The following is a 16,116-nucleotide window of genomic DNA, read 5'->3' as shown; positions in this document are numbered from 1 at the left end:
TCCCATAAACATCACAAATGGTCTTTTTGTTCGATTAATTCCGTCGATATATATCCAAAATGTCCATTTGTTTGGCGCACTGGTTCCAACTTGCGCAACGTGACTACAAAATATCTCAAGTTACCTGTAAACTTTGCCAAAACATTTCAAACTACTTTTGTAAAACAACTTTAGGTATTTAACGTAAAGAATCGATACAATTGAAGATGGGATGATCTGTGTTCAATACAGGAGGAAAACAAACTAGATTTCTGGTCACGCGCCTCTAACAGTACACTTCAAGTTACCCTCGTTCAAGATGGCTGTACTTCTTCATTACACAAAGGAAAAACCTCAACCAATTTCTAAAGACTGTTGACATCCAGTGGAAGAGAAAGGAACTGCAAGAAGGTCTCTTAGAAATCTGGATTCCCAATGAAATCCCATTGAAAAGTGTGACCTCAAAAATAAAATCTGAATGGTTTGTCATCGAGGTTGCGCCTGCTAAATAAGTTCTGTTATACTCAGACACGATTCAAACAGTTTTAGAAACTTCAGTGTTTTCTATCCAGATCTACTAATAATATGCATATCTTCTCTTCTGGGGATGAGTAGCAGGCAGTTGAATTTGGGCATGCATTTCATCCTGACGTGAAAATACTGCCCCCTGTCACCAAGAAGTTTAATACAATACATGGAGAACCTGTCTTTTACTTAGTGTAACTTGCATAGTTTGGTAAGCAGTCGTGTCTGTTCTAGTGGCCATTTGTGCTGATCAGTTTTATCCTATTGTTTCTATTACTGTTTTTCTTTCCTATATAGATGCCTTGATGGGTGGGTGGTTTGGAGGGAGGGGATGGATGGGAGAATGAGGGGTTGGGATTGTACTGTTATATCTGAAGCTATATAAGTATAAAAATCAAAAAAATGGATTTATGAGAAATACTAACATTCCACCCATGAGGCCAAAGACGGCGCTTTCTGTCATTGACTGCAGCATACGCTCAAACTGGTGTGATTAGAAAACTTCATTAGATAGTCCAGTTACAATTGATGCAAGTCAGCTTTTGAGCTGGCCACTGTTTGACAATTCTCATCTAAATCGGAAAATGTACGCTACATTAGTCCTAACGCTAACTGAGTAAAGAGTAAGCTAACACAAGCGGTCATATTTCGCCAACTCTCAGCTGATAAAAAAACCCCAAATTGAATTAGCTAATAGCAATTATGTTTCACAATTCACAGGTGAGCTCAGTGATTTAAATATTTGAGTTATACATCTAAAAGTTATCCCACGGTGGGTAGAGTTTGTGCGCATCACCATGTTTGTTTATCTGGGTCAACCAAAGATAACAGACAAATTGAGTTGAGTCTGTTTGTTGAAGGCGAAGTGTGTTCCCTTCAGTCACAACTGGAAGTTTACTCGAAATACAAGTGAACCATCCCTTCAACTCGTTTTGTTAGAACAATTTTGATTTGGCAGACATGTACGTGACCATAATGCATTGAGTGATGTCAACAAACATGGCGCCACACATTGCCGGCAAATACTTAGCTCATCAAGCAGTACAACCATCAAAAAAGTATTTTACACACATCGTGTGTCCATTACAATCTATGCAAGAATCAGAATGCATGATTTGTCACCAGTAGTTGAAAACGTGACTAAAACAGTCAATACAGAAATGATTAGCACACAAACCATTTTCTGATAGTGATTAAATTATACATGTGGCCTGTACCGGTGTTATGATACTGATCATTTGTCACCACAGAGGATTTGTTTCCGTTTTTACCTTTGTGGCTAGATGGAGGAGTTAAGCCTACAACATCCCCATCTAGTGCTCACGTCGGGGACAACAGTTGATAACAACTAGCAATGTAGTTAAACCTAACGCTAACCCTCATTCTCTTAACCTCCTGTGTGTATTCACCTAAAATTCTGCATTAGTTCTCCAAACCTGCCATGTTAATTATCCTAACCTGCTATGTAAACAAACCATCTGTGGAGACAAATCAGTATCACCATACTGGCAGCCAATTACATCACCCCTGACACTTATTTGGAGCCATTTAGTGTTGTTTATGCATGTAGCTAGTGGGCTAATCTGTAACATTAGTCTGTCAAAGGAGATGGAGAAACACCAACAGTGGGTGAAGTACGGGAGGACTGTGGTAGCAGGAAGGCCTCCAGACATTTCAGCCCACCTGGCCCTGCTGTTCTCTTTGATGAGTCCCAGTCTGGAGTGCAAAGCCCCTTGCCATTTCCTTCTGAGGCAGAGTGCATCAAGCTGTTTCTGACAGAGGAGCTGGTGGGAGACACAGTGGAGGAGACCAATCGCGATGCCTTGGAGCTACAGGAGATGAGAGCACCACAGGGAAGGTGGACCACCTGATGGGAGAGAAAGATCAAACCAAACTGTGCTTGACTATAATCACAAAATGGGGGCAGTGGATAAGGTGTACACGATGAACAGCTTTGTGGCATGCGCTTGGAAAACCACCGAGTGGCATAAGAAGATATTTTCTCCATCTGATCGACACTGCTGTCCTCAATGGTCACGTAGTTCACCGCCAGCTATCAAGGGAGATTATTACTAAACAAGGCTGTTTGTAATTGAACATACAAATCAAATAGAGTTCCATTATGCAATTATATCGACAATGTCTCACCCACCTCCTCTCCAAACAGTATATTTCTAACATACAAAAGCTGTCGAAATATGTACAGTTCCGGCTGTTGCTAAGTTAATGTTTAATACTGTATGTCAGTGTAGTTTCTGAAAGTACAGTATAAAGATGAATTATTCGTAATTAATATCAAATCAGGATAGCACTAAAATAATATTACAAGTAACAACTAAAGAGCTCCACAACAGCTCCATGAGGGGACAGGGCAGAGATATGCAGGCCAAATGAATACACAAGCAAATGCAACGGTCATAAAGCCAGGGCGGCTGGTCACGGCTAGAAGGGATGCAGATTTGGTCAAATTAACTTATTTGTGTTCCATTCTCAGTCAAATTATGTTTGACACGTGGGTGAGTGGAAGATATTCTGATATGAGTTTAAATGGAGTTTGACCAGTGAAAGCTGGAGGGAGGACACAGACAGACGACACATTATGCATTCATGCACACACGTGGACTCAATCTCTGTTACAGTGTCCTCGTACAGGTGTCCTCGTTGAGAAGTAGAGCAAAGTGTGCTAGAGAAAGAGGGGGAGAGCAACCGAGAGAAAAAAAAAAAGTAAGTCCCGGACCCAAGGACTGTATGCAAAGGTGAATTATGGAGGAGAGGGGGAAGGGGAGAGGAGAGCACTAGCCGCACCAGGCTCAACAGACCTCATTATGGCACACAGAACAGAGGGGACACAATGAAATTCAACTACTTTGTCTTCCAGTCTTCTCTCTTGTCACTCTAAGTTTACCAGCTACATCCACCATAATTTCTTATTTTGTAAGTAACGGTGCTTATCGTGTCTTTCTGTAGGTCCTATCTAGATTTTTTAACCATTTACATGTCAATGAAGTTAATCGCAAAGGTTTTATGATCACCATTCTCACCCATCTGTTCTAAAATGGACAGGCAATTGCTATGGCCCAACTGTCTAAGAACCACCCCATCTATACATTACTCAGCTAGATAAATCTAATTATTGCCCTGCACCTTCACCTTTTGATCTAAAAAACAAACAAACAAACCCGTTACAAATTGACTATCAAGCAGTAAAGCATGCTGGGCGGTTAGATGTGAACATGAGTCAAGTAGCTCTTCTGCCCATCAGAACAACAACCTTGGAAGAATTCTGCTTACCTGGGAATATTGGGCTGAAAATCTATTAGAGCATGAATGCTGACAGGTGAATGGGGCAAACACATTGGGCTTATAAAGTAAGGAGTGGTGTCCCACCCTAATCTGTTTCACCTGACCTTGTTCTTGTCTCCACCCCCCTCCAGGTGTTGCCAATCTTCCCCACTTATCCCCTGGGTATTTATACCTGTGTTTTCTGTCTATCTGTGCCAGTTCATCTTCTCTGCCAAGTCAACCAGTGTTGTTTTCTTAGTGCCTGGTTTGCACCTGTCTCTCCTTTTCGCACCCTCCTGGTTTTGACCCTTGCCTGTCCTGACTCTGAGCCCGCCTGCCTGACCACTCTGCCTGCCCCTGACATCGAGCCTGCCTGCGGCCCTGTACCGTTTTGGACTCTGACTATGAACGCTTGTCTATCCCTTGGGTTATAATAAATACCAGAGCTCAACCCATCTGCTGCCTGTGTCTGCATCTGGGTCTCGCCTTGTGTTGTGATAGGCGGTGGGAGAAATCTCAGGCTATTTACAATCTGACAGTGATATTACCCTTGCTAGCTCGTGTTCGTCGATGTTCCCGTTTGATGGCTGTTTCGTTTCCAGCCAAGAGCTGATTCTGGGAAAACGATCATGGGTTGTGTGTGATGGGACACTATCCTTTCCAGTTGTATGGAGCTGGTCCTTGGCTGGGTGTTGGGCTCTTTCAGTCACAGTTTGTGGAGCTGGGTTGTTGGCCTCTTTTGGTCCCAATCCAGGAAGATGATTCCACTGTCTAAGGCTGGGAGTTAGGACCTTGTCATTCCCAATCGGTGAAGCTGAGCCCTAGCTCTCTCTAGCCTGGTGCTTTCAGTGTCTTTATTCAATAGAAAGAGTAAGTCAACTCATTCTTGGAATATGTTTTTGAGTGCGCATGGAGGCATGTCTCTCTCTTTCTGACCTCTCCCTGGAGACAGTCGGCTATCTCCTACACACAAACCAGGTCTGAACTAAAAGGCCCTCTGTGGATTCCTCATTACAAACTGTCTACTGTATGTTGTCTGTACTATGGTTGTATCCCAAATGGTACCCTTAACCCTATTTAGTACACTACTTTTGGCCAGGGCTCATAGGGTTCTGGTCAAAAGTAGTGCAATAGGAAATGGGGTGCTTTTTGGGATGCATCCTTTAATTCCAGGTGGCCCTGTGTTCCTAGTCCATTTCCCTGGGAAGTGGTTGGCAGAGGTTGGGATGTCCCAGGTGTTGGATTATATAGCCAACTCCTATGGTCATTGTGAGACCGCACAAACAGATCTGGGACCAGGGTTTGAGCAGTGCTCATGGCTGGAGACTAGACTGGTCTGTAGTACAGAGGAGAATAGGCTATTAAACAGACATCCAGGGCAGGATGTTATTTATTTTGTGGTCAACCCAGCCATTGTAACGGTGTTCCTTTTTCTCAATTCCTCTGCAGGGTTTGGCATTTACTGTACTTGAATTGGGAGACTTTCGACAGCTTTGCCAAATGATTGGGTTTGTGTTCTAGACTGCATGCACAAGCACACACATAAAAGCAGACACGCACGCACACTGACTGGGGAAGTGTTTTCTCATTCTGTTCCAGGGTTTTTTTTCTGCACAGAAGTCTTTGGTCAGGGAGAATCTAAAATTCAAAACATGATGCATTCAGTAGTATTCATGGCATGGGGCTCCCAATGATTTTGTAAACATTTGAGTCACTCGGATAGCATAAGCCATTGCGACATGTATAGAATTGCAAGAATTTGGCTTTAAAATAGTTCAACTATGTCAACGAGGGCCTTGAACATTTTAGTTTGGTGACCGTACCATTGTCTGCAGCCATGGCCACAACCTTCATCTAAGCCCCATTTTGATCAAGACAAAAAATGTCTGCAGAAGTCATTATTCAAACCAGACACGGCTGGTTGCTCAACTTCAGTATCCCACCATTTAATCGCCCCGGCTCGCCACTGTCTCTCTCTATTGCTCTCTCTGTGTCTCTCACGAACACAACCAAACACCAAGATCTATTACCGCAAATCTCACTACAACTATGTATTAAATTGTTAGCCTGCCACACACAGAGAGCAAGAGAAGGCTCAGGGTATCAGCTGGCATTCGTCAGCGCTAACTCAAAATGACAATGCGCCGAGAGGTCCTAATTACTGTCTCGGGCAGCTTAAGACATATGTGCCATCGCTGTGAAGGCCATGTGTTCAAAGGTATTACTTTAACTGTTTTATACTCAAACCATAGTGTAGAAGAACCAATAACCCTTTATTTTACAGCCCGGTAGGAGATAGTAAATACCTATGTCAATACTTGGTAACAAAAGTTATTTAAATGGTAACTATTTCAATTAGTACTACTGGAAAGTACTAAAACATTCTAGTACTTACCAAGCTGTAAAATAAAGGGTTACCGTATTCTGTCAAAGTCAAATGGATTTGGTGTAAGCTAGGATGGTGTATAAGGACTACATTGTTTCCGAAGGGGGGAAATGGTCTTGGACACACAGTACTGCTCAACACATACAACATATACACATTCCATGTAAAACACAACTATCACTAAATAAACTGACTAGTGTTAACTTAAACAAAAGCCACATAGATAATTGTCACGTTTTATTAAAATAATGGACACTTACACACTGCGCATTGGTCCTCCTCTCTTTCTCCAGACGACAACCGTTACAATAATACATTGCACACCAGCCTTTACACATTCTGTCAGTGGTGTACTAACGCGAGATCAGAGGGATCTGGAATGGGTCAAGTCATTTAGGGGTTGTTGATTGATATCTTCGGAAGTGGTGTACCACCTGGGCGAGCCTGATGGGCCGGCTAAGGCATGGGCGCTGGTCAAGCTGGCTGAGGTGTGGGAGCCTGACGAACCGACCGAGGCGTGGGAGCCTGATGAATATGCTGAAGCAGGACGTGGGGTGGGCGCCGGCCATGCCAAAGAGGGTAAGAAGCTCAACGAGCAAGCTGAAGCACCCCCGGTTCCATCGGCAACAACACCTGGACCCGACGTCACTAACCCAAACCAAAATCTCAGTAGTGCTTCCATAAGTGGTATCAGCATTCTGTGAGGATCAACGCTGGAGTGGAGAAGCAGGTACAGGGAATGAACATTTAATAAACAACAGACATGAAACAGAACAGAAACAGCGTCGGGACAGCGCAAAAATAACAACATCAATGCTAACACAGGGAACAAACTGAGGAGCAGATGGATATAGAGGGGTAATCAACAAAGTAATTGAGTCCAGGTTAGTCCAATATTGCGCAGCAGCGCATGGTGACAGGTGCGCGTAATGAAGGGCAGCCTGTCGACATCAAGCGCCAGGGAGGGGGAGCGGGAGCAGGCGTGACACTTACTGAATGTCTTTCTGACTGTTTTACTGACTGTGCATTATGTGTATTTTTGAATGTTGTATCTATGATATTGTTTAGCCTATTTGTGTGTTGCACGTGCTACGACTGCTCCCTGACTGGTCATCATGTAAATAATAAATTGTTCTTAATTGACGAACATGCTGACGAACATGCTGAAGCAGGACGTGGAGAGGGCGCCGGCCGAGCCAAATGAGGCAAGAATATAAATAAGTATGAAAATATGTAAATAAAGGTGAAATAAAAAACATTTATCTGCTCAGTTATGTGTAAGGGAAAATATAAACTTGCGCATTTGAAAAGCTGTTGAATTTCCATCTTTAGCATTACCTCTAGCATGTGTACTAAACAGAATATTGTAGCAGTAGCACTAGAAGGGCCCATTCAGCATGTTGTGTGGCTACCGTGAACGAGCATGTTCTTTTTCAGGGTCTTCTCACCATTCACAGTGCATCAGTCTCCCGTTTCCATGGTTTTCGTGCCTCTCTCATCACTGTGTCTCCACCAGGTCATAGAGAGAGAGAGAGGGAGGGAGGGAGACAAAGAGATGGAGGAATTTGGGAGGGAGAGAGAAATATAGGGAGAGAGGGAAAAAGAAAGGGGAGGGGAGAGAGAGAGGAGGGCTTTCCATGCATGTTATCTTTCCCTTAAGAAAATAAAAATAGGAATTATTAGGGAGAGCGAGAGAGAGAGAGAGAGAGAGATAGAGAGAGAGAGAGAGAAGGGAGAAATAAAAGGGGGGAGAGAGAGAGAGGAAGGCTTTCCATGCATGTTATCTTCCCTTAGCGTACCATAGGCTAAAAACCCTCCAAAACACATTATGGAAACTGTTTTAAACCCACAGTTGTAATTGGCCCAGTCACAATAGAGCCACTCCAATATTACAGTATTAAAAAGTGGATTTGTACAAACAGACCTCATTGAACCCCTCTTCTAAAGCTACAGCCATGCCTGGATTTATGTACAGTCATCAGAACTACAAAATCCTAAATACACTGGGTTTATCTAGGCCCTCAAACGATTAGAACTACACAACCCAAAAACATACACTTGATTTGTGTATGCCCTAAAGCATTTAAAACTAGAAAATCCTAGAAGACATACTGGACTAATGTAGGCCTAGAAGTACAAAATCCCAAGACACAGAGGCATGCAGACTTCACCCTACTAGAGACCACAGGGCTAAAACTCAAAGTCCATCCTCTGCTACACTCCATGTAATTCTACTCCATAAACACATAAAAACACATAAAGGGGGGGGGGTTTACCAGTAGCAGATTTACCATAATTTTCTCTCCATCAATCGATGTCTTCTTACCTCGGCTCAGTAGGCATTGCTTTCATGCTGGGTGCAAGGCTCGGCAGGCTTAGCGAAACCCAGCGTTTCTCCATAATTATGCTAGTAGAACAGATGGTGGGATGGTGAGTGCCTCGTTGTGTTTGATATTCTCACATTGCAGTCAGAGTATTTGTTTGTAGACCCACGCAACCCAAAGCACATTCCCAACCCAGTGTTGTATGAACATTGACACTGCTCCCCACGATCATGTGTCTTTGGCAAAAATATTTTGCTATCTACATGTTTATATATTCAGAATATGCTTGAATAGAGACCCATTGACTTTCCCAATGATCAAAAGTTAAGAAGAAATGTCTTGGTTGATGTAATTATATTTGCGTCTGATTAACCCACACTTGTTGCACCTTGGCTTCTGTTTCAAGGAAACACGCGCCTTCTCACACGTGCGCACACACTCTTTCTCTCTCTCACACACACACAGGCCAGTCATTCACTTCTTCACACTTGATACCACATACAATAACACTGTTCATCCCGTGGGTTGGGACTATGGTGGAGGGGTGGGGATTAGGGAAGGATCAAAAAAGTTATTTCATATATTCATCCATTCGGTGCTGAAGATTAGATCCCTCTCATCGCCACTCCACCCGTTCGTAGCAGGGCCTATTTGTTGTACTTACTTACTTACTTACTTACTCATGATCAAACCTGTCTGAATCTGTATCCACACTTGCAGGGCCCGGGAGCTGATAATGCGCACACTGTAAAATTCGACAAACCTTTACGTGTACACTCCAGTTGTTGGAGTACTCACATAGAAACGTGATACTTGAAATACACAGTAAACCATGAACGCTTAGAAATTATTGCGTTTTTATATCTACACAGATTGTAATCGGTTGTCAGGGATGTATCTCTATTTGCCGTTAGTGCTTAAGGATTTGGCTTTCTATTGCTGGAGTCGGTTGTGACATGGTTAATACACACGGAGCGAAGGCTTTGAAGTCTAAAGTGAAGTTATTTGCATATTGGTTAAATATTCGTGCCTCCGAGCACGTAATATCGATAGCTGTGTTATGGACCTGCTCCTCTCTGCCAATTTCAACTCTCACAATTAACTCAAGTCTTCCCCCTCTCAAGTTTGTACAATAAAATATACAATTATCAAGAAGTATGAATATACTGACTTCTGCGGAGGCCATATTACGTAAATGCTGCATTGCCAATGTAAACGTCTTATTGACCTTGTTACAGAGCCCCCCACCAAACCTGGTTCAGTGCGACGCTGTCCATGGTGCTGAAATTCGCAGAGGGACAGCGAGTGGAGCTGAAATGACTAGTCAAGGGGCCGCTAGCGTTTTTCTCCACTTCTCTTCAAACAACAATGCTCAACTGCTTGTGCTTTAAAAGTATCATGTTTATTATTCAATATCACAACTTTCATTTACTGATGAGAAAAAATAGACATAATACATGACGATCCAATTGATTTTGTCGCAAATTGGGACAATCTGTGAGTGAAATTAGGGTACTCATTGTAAAACGTAATGGTGTATGTGGAACTGTTACTCTCCAGCATATGAATAGGCTATAACAAAGTAATGCAATTATTTTTATGAATGGGTAAACTGTTGCAGAGCCGCAAAATCCACCAGTAATGTCTTGCAGTCGCATCATTACACTGTTTAAGATCTGGTGGAACAGTTTTGGTTTGTGTGGCTACTTGCAGAGCGATGTAAATAATTACACGTTACATAATTACAACGGGTGGGTGGATGAAAATCATGCTGTTGTAAAATAGCAGCTCCTTTGGGATGCAGATAGGGATCTGTGGCACACTGTTTTCTGCGGAACCTGTGACAATACCTCTCTTTCACACGCAAGCACGCACACACTCACATTCTCTCTCTCTCTCTCTCTCTCTCTCTCTCTCTCTCTCTCTCTCTCTCTCTTCTGTAGACTCTCTCTATCTGGCTCGCGCGCTCGAACTAACCTTGGCTCAACGTCAGAGGCTGTGCAGCAGTGCAGTATAATGGGAACGTATGCAACCCAAAGTGCCTCATAGGCTGCTATCGCGATTCTGCTCTGCTTGGCGCTCTCTGCTCCTCTACAGACACACCTCCCGTGTGGATATCCGACTCCTCGTGTCTCACCTGAGCCAGGCGCCAGCCCATGTATGAGCCCCTACCGGATTTGTACCGCCCGACATGGATGTCCCGCCGTCTCGTGAACCGGAGGATATTTTCTTGGCTTAGTCACGGCAAGTGACCATGCCGTGATCCTGCGACTGGGCTGCCGTCACCCTGCCGAACGACTGTAAACCGAATTCCGGGGGACTCAAACGCGTACGGGGGATCACCACTGTGCATTTTACAAACAACATGAAGATTACCTCCCTGCTGATAACTAGTCTCGTTTTCAGGTTCAACCTCAGGTTGCTGCTCCTGCTTCTGCTGCTGTTTCTTGGATACTCTCGCGGGATGCCACACGTTTTAAGATTTGGTAAGATACTTTGTTGTTTGTAGAGGATAAGTATTTGTGAACCTCTCATACACTGTAAAGGGGTTACCCTGAATTTGACAGTAATTTATATACAGTTCGGTGAATATGGTTTCAAGCACGTAAGCCTGTATTATACTGTTAAAAAAAAGGGGGGGGGGGGGGGAAGTAAATGCTACTGTTAACGGAATTAATCATATTTCATGGAGGCGATGGGTTTGTATTGCTCAGTATTTTACTGTAATTACAAGGGGTTTGTGCAAGCAGATTGGCTGCTAACTGTTTACACATTACAGCATTTTGATGAATATTTGGTGTTCTATATCACTTGCATTTCTAGAGGCCTTAACAAAGGCTTTCAAACTGGCAGCAACTACAGGGCAAAACAGACCAAAAGAACATCAAAAAACAACAATTTAAGTTTTAAGACTAGCTGCCACTCCAATCTGTAGCCTATCCATTTAAATTGATGGGGCTCTATAACCACATGAAAGTTAAATTGTAACAGCATTCCCCCTCAGGGGTGCAACACATGTGGCCTCTTACAAGGCACGTCTCAAAATATGCAATGAGACAGAAACAACAATTCCATTTACCCACTAGTTGTCAAAAGGTTTTTGGCACTCAAAAAGATACAGTATATGTTATTGTTTTCTGTGGGGTAGAATTACAGTACCATTCGAAATACAGACATTTTCCCACAATACACCATCATTTACAATATGATGCTCTAAAACGTTTCAGTTCTTTTTTACTTTTAGTGATAACTAAAATAACTGAATAAATGACTGCTTTCCATTACAGTGTAGGCTATCTATTCATAGCATTCAATGGTTCAGGGAATGGCCCTGTTTGCTCTTCATGTACAATACCGTTCAGAAGTTTGGGTCACTTAGAAATGTTCTTGTTTAAAAAAAATTAAAACAAATATTTGTCCTTTAAAATAACATAAACTGCAGATTTTTTATGGAATATTCTCACTCCTGTTCCAATGGCACGTTGTGTTAGCTAATCCAGGTTTATCATTATAAAAGGCTAATTGATTATTTGAAAACCCTTTTGCAAGTATGTTAGCACAGCTGAAAACTGTTGGTCTGATTAAAGAAGCAATACAACTGGCCATCTTTAGAGTAGTTGAGTATCTGGAGCATCAGCATTATCGGTTTGATTACAGGCTCAAAATGGCAAGAAATAATCAACTTTCTTCTGAAACTCATCAGTCTATTCTTGTTCTGAGAAATGCAGGCTATTCCACGTGAGAAATTGCCAAGAAACTGAAGATCTCGTACAACGCTGTGTACTACTCCCTCCACAGAACAGTGCAAACGGGCACTAACCAGAATATAAAGAGGAGTGGGAGGCCCCGGTGCATAACTGAGCAAGAGGACAAGTACATTAGAGTATTTAGTTTGAGAAACAGACTAGCCTTCAAGGCAGAGTTGCAAAGAAAAAGCCATATCTCTGACTGGCCAATAAAAATAAAAGATTAAGATGGGCAAAAGAACACAGACACTGGACAGAGGAACTCTGCCTAGAAGGCCAGCATCCCTGAGTTGCCTCTTCACTGTTGACGTTGAGACTGGTGTTTTGAGAGGTACTATTTAATGAAGATGCCAGTTGAGGACTTGTGAGGTGTCTGTTTCTCAAACTAGACACAAATGTACTTGTCCTCTTGCTCGGTTGTGCACAGGGGCCTCCCACTCTTCTCTATTCTGGTTAGAGCTGGTTTGTGATGTTCTGTGAAGGGAGTAGCACACAGCATTGTACGAGATCTTCAGTGTCTTGGCAATTTCTCACATGGAATAGCCTTCATTTCTCAGAACAAGAATAGACTGACGAGTTTCAGAAGAAAGTTATTTGTCTCTGGCCATTTTGTATCTGTAATCAAACACACAAATGCTGATTCTCCAGATACTCAACTTATCTAAAGATGTCCCGTTTAATTGATTCTTTAATCAGAACAAACAGTTTTCAGCTGTGCAAACATAATTGCAAAATGGCTATCTAATGATCAGTTAGCCTTTTAAAATTCTAAACTTGGATTAGCTAACACAATGTGCCATTGGAACACGAGTGGTGGTTGCTGATAATGGGCCTCTGTGCGCCTATGTAGATATTCTATAAATAAATCTGCCAATTCCAGCTACAGTAGTCATTTACAACATTAACAATGTCTACACTGTATTTCTGATCAACTTTATGTTATTTTAATGGACATATTTTTTTCCTTCTCTTTCAAAAACAAGGACATTTCTAAGTGACCCCAAACTTTTGAACGGCAGTGTATGTTGGTTTGATCCTTTGGCAGTGGCACACTGTGTTGACCCTTTCTTCAAAGAGAAGGGATATGGTGATTTGGATACCTAAACATTAATTTGAAGGACAATGAGATACAGTGGGGCAAAAAACAAATTTAGTCAGCCACCAATTGTGCAAGTTCTCCCGCCTAAAAAGATGAGAGAGGCCTGTAATTTTCATCATAGGTGCACTTTAACTATGACAGACAAAATGAGAAGAAAAAAAAATCCAGAAAATCACATTGTAGGATTTTTTATGAATTTATTTGCAAATTATGGTGGAAAATAAGTATTTGGTCAATAACAAAAGTTTATCTCAATACTTTGTTATATACCCTTTGTTGGCAATGACAGAGGTCAAATATTTTCTGTAAGTCTTCACAAGGTTTTCACACACTGTTGCTGGTATTTTGGCCCATTCCTCCATGCAGATCTCCTCTAGAGCAGTGATGTTTTGGGGCTGTTGCTGGGCAACACAGACTTTCAACTCTCTCCAAAGATTTTTCATGGGGTTGAGATCTGGAGACTGGCTAGGCCACTCCAGGACCTTGAAATGCTTCTTACGAAGCCAATCCTTCGTTGCCCGGAAGGTGTGTTTGGGATCATTGTAATGCTGAAAGACCCAGCCACGTTTCATCTTCAATACCCTTGCTGATGGAAGGAAGTTTTCGCTCAAAATCTCACAATACATGGCCCCATTCATTCTTTCCTTTACACTGATCAGTCGTCCTGGTCCTTTGCATAAAATCATCCCCAAAGCATGATGTTTCCACCCCCATGCTTCACAGTAGGTATGGTGTTCTTTCGATGCAACTCAGCATTCTTTGTCCTCCAAACACGACGACGAGTTGAGCTTTTTCCAAAAGGTTATATTTTGGTTTGATCTGACCAAATGACATTCTCCCAATCTTCTTCTGGATCATCCAAATGCTCTCTAGCAAACTTCAGACGGGCCTGGACATGTACTGGCTTAAGCAGGGAGACATGTCTGGCACTGCAGGATTTAAGTCCCTGGCGGCGTAGTGTGTTACTGATGGTAGGCTTTGTTACTTTGGTCCCAGCTCTATGTAGGTCATTCACTAGGTCCCTCCGTGTGGTTCTGGGATTTTTGCTCACCGTTCTTGTGATAATTTTGACCCCACGGGGTGAGATCTTGCATAGAGCCCCAAATCAAGGGAGATTATCAGTGGTCTTGTATGTCTTCCATTTCCTAATAATTGCTCCCACAGTTGATTTCTTCAAACCAAGCTGCTTACCTATTGCAGATTCGATCTTCTCAGCCTGGTGGAGGTCTACAATTTTGTTTCTGGTGTCCTTTGACAGCTCTTTGGTCTTGGCCATAGTGGAGTTTGGAGTGTGACTGTTTGAGGTTGTGGACAAGTGTCTTTTATACTGATAACAAGTTAAAACAGGTGCCATTAATACAGGTAACGACTGGAGGACAGAGGAGCCTCTTAAAGAAGAAGTTACAGGTCTGTGAGAGCCAGAAATCTTGCTTGTTTGTCGATGACAGAACACTTATTTTCCACCATAATTTGCAAATAAATTCATTAAAAATCCTACAATGGGATTTTCTGGATTTTTTTTCTCATTTTGTCTGTCATAGTTGAAGTGTACCTATGATAAAAATTACAGGCCTCTCTCATCTTTTTAAGTGGGAGAACTTGCAGAATTGATGGCTGACTAAATACTTTTTTTTTTTTTTTTTTTTTGTACATTACAGATTGACATGGACATTTTAATCACGTGCTTTTACTCCAAATTATGAAATTGCAGGCTTTTGCATGACCTCGCAGTCAAGCAAACAAGCATATTCCCTGAATGGTCTGTATAGGTGCCCTTACACTGAGAAACAGAGAGTGTTGGTGGAATAACATGAGTTGAATGGTTCGATTCCCTTATTTTGATAACTCAGTCATAGGCCTATGTAAACCTGTTTAGTCCAGATACTCCATATCTATATGAAACAGCTTGAGGTAGAGCACCAAATCAAATCAAACATTATATGGCTACTATTGTAGGATGTTGGTTAGGCTTATAGTACCAGGGATGTATGAGATTCCGTCACTCGACAGGGTAAGGTTTAATTTAGAGAAAGGAAGCTTAATCCTATTATTGGTCATAATTGTCTTTCATACAATTCAATTAAAATAAAGGCTAAATGAACACAGCAACTAGCCGACCAAAAGCTCCAGAGCCATTGTTTATAGTAGCTATCCATTGCTTTGGGGTTCCCCTTAAGGTCAGGCACCACAGGCTGAAATGACATTTTTGTATCTACCTATCAATTTTGAGATTTGTTGGTATTTTGGACCAGTATCTGTCAGAAGTTTGGACACACCTACTCTTTCAAGAGTTTTTCTTTATTTGTACTATTTTCTACATTGTGGAATAATAGTGAAGACATCAAAACTATGAAATAACACATATGGAATCATGTAGTGTACACACTATACCCAAGCGTACACATGGATTTTGTACTGTATGTATGTGGCAGCAGCAGCTAATGGGGATCCATAATAAATACAAATACAACATTTCGTAACCAAAAAAAGTGTTAAACAAATAAAAATAGGGACTATACAACTGAATGCCTACAACTCAAATGTGTCTTACACATTTAATCCAAATATATTTTATTGTAACGTGTGCTCATTATGGCGCACACTTGTCACCAACTTTACACGCACCTGCCCGTCATCAGACTCAACCGGACTCCATCACTGCCCTGATTACCTTCCCTATGTCACTCCCTTTGGTTCCTTCCCCAGGCGTTATTGTTTCTGTTTCATGTCAGTGCGTTGTCCGTGTTTCTTATTTTGTATTATTTCCGTTTATTT

General features: G+C 42.1%; 1 long non-coding RNA gene across 1 annotated transcript in view; it reads right to left on the bottom strand.

The window, feature by feature from the left end:
• Window positions 1-2,234: 2,234 nt before the first annotated feature.
• LOC149984078 (uncharacterized) overlaps window positions 2,235-16,116 on the bottom strand; it is a 466,287-nt gene continuing 452,405 nt past the window's right edge. The window contains exon 3 of the long non-coding RNA XR_016495345.1: window positions 2,235-2,371. This is a non-coding gene — a long non-coding RNA (uncharacterized LOC149984078). The remainder of the gene's footprint in view (window positions 2,372-16,116) is intronic.

This window comes from Oncorhynchus mykiss, chromosome 4 (genome assembly GCF_057628025.1).
Source record: "Oncorhynchus mykiss isolate SJ-2025 chromosome 4, ASM5762802v1, whole genome shotgun sequence".
Lineage (NCBI taxonomy): Eukaryota > Metazoa > Chordata > Actinopteri > Salmoniformes > Salmonidae > Oncorhynchus > Oncorhynchus mykiss.
Note: the sequence above shows the minus strand (reverse complement) of the source record. Positions and strands in the feature narration are given on the sequence as shown.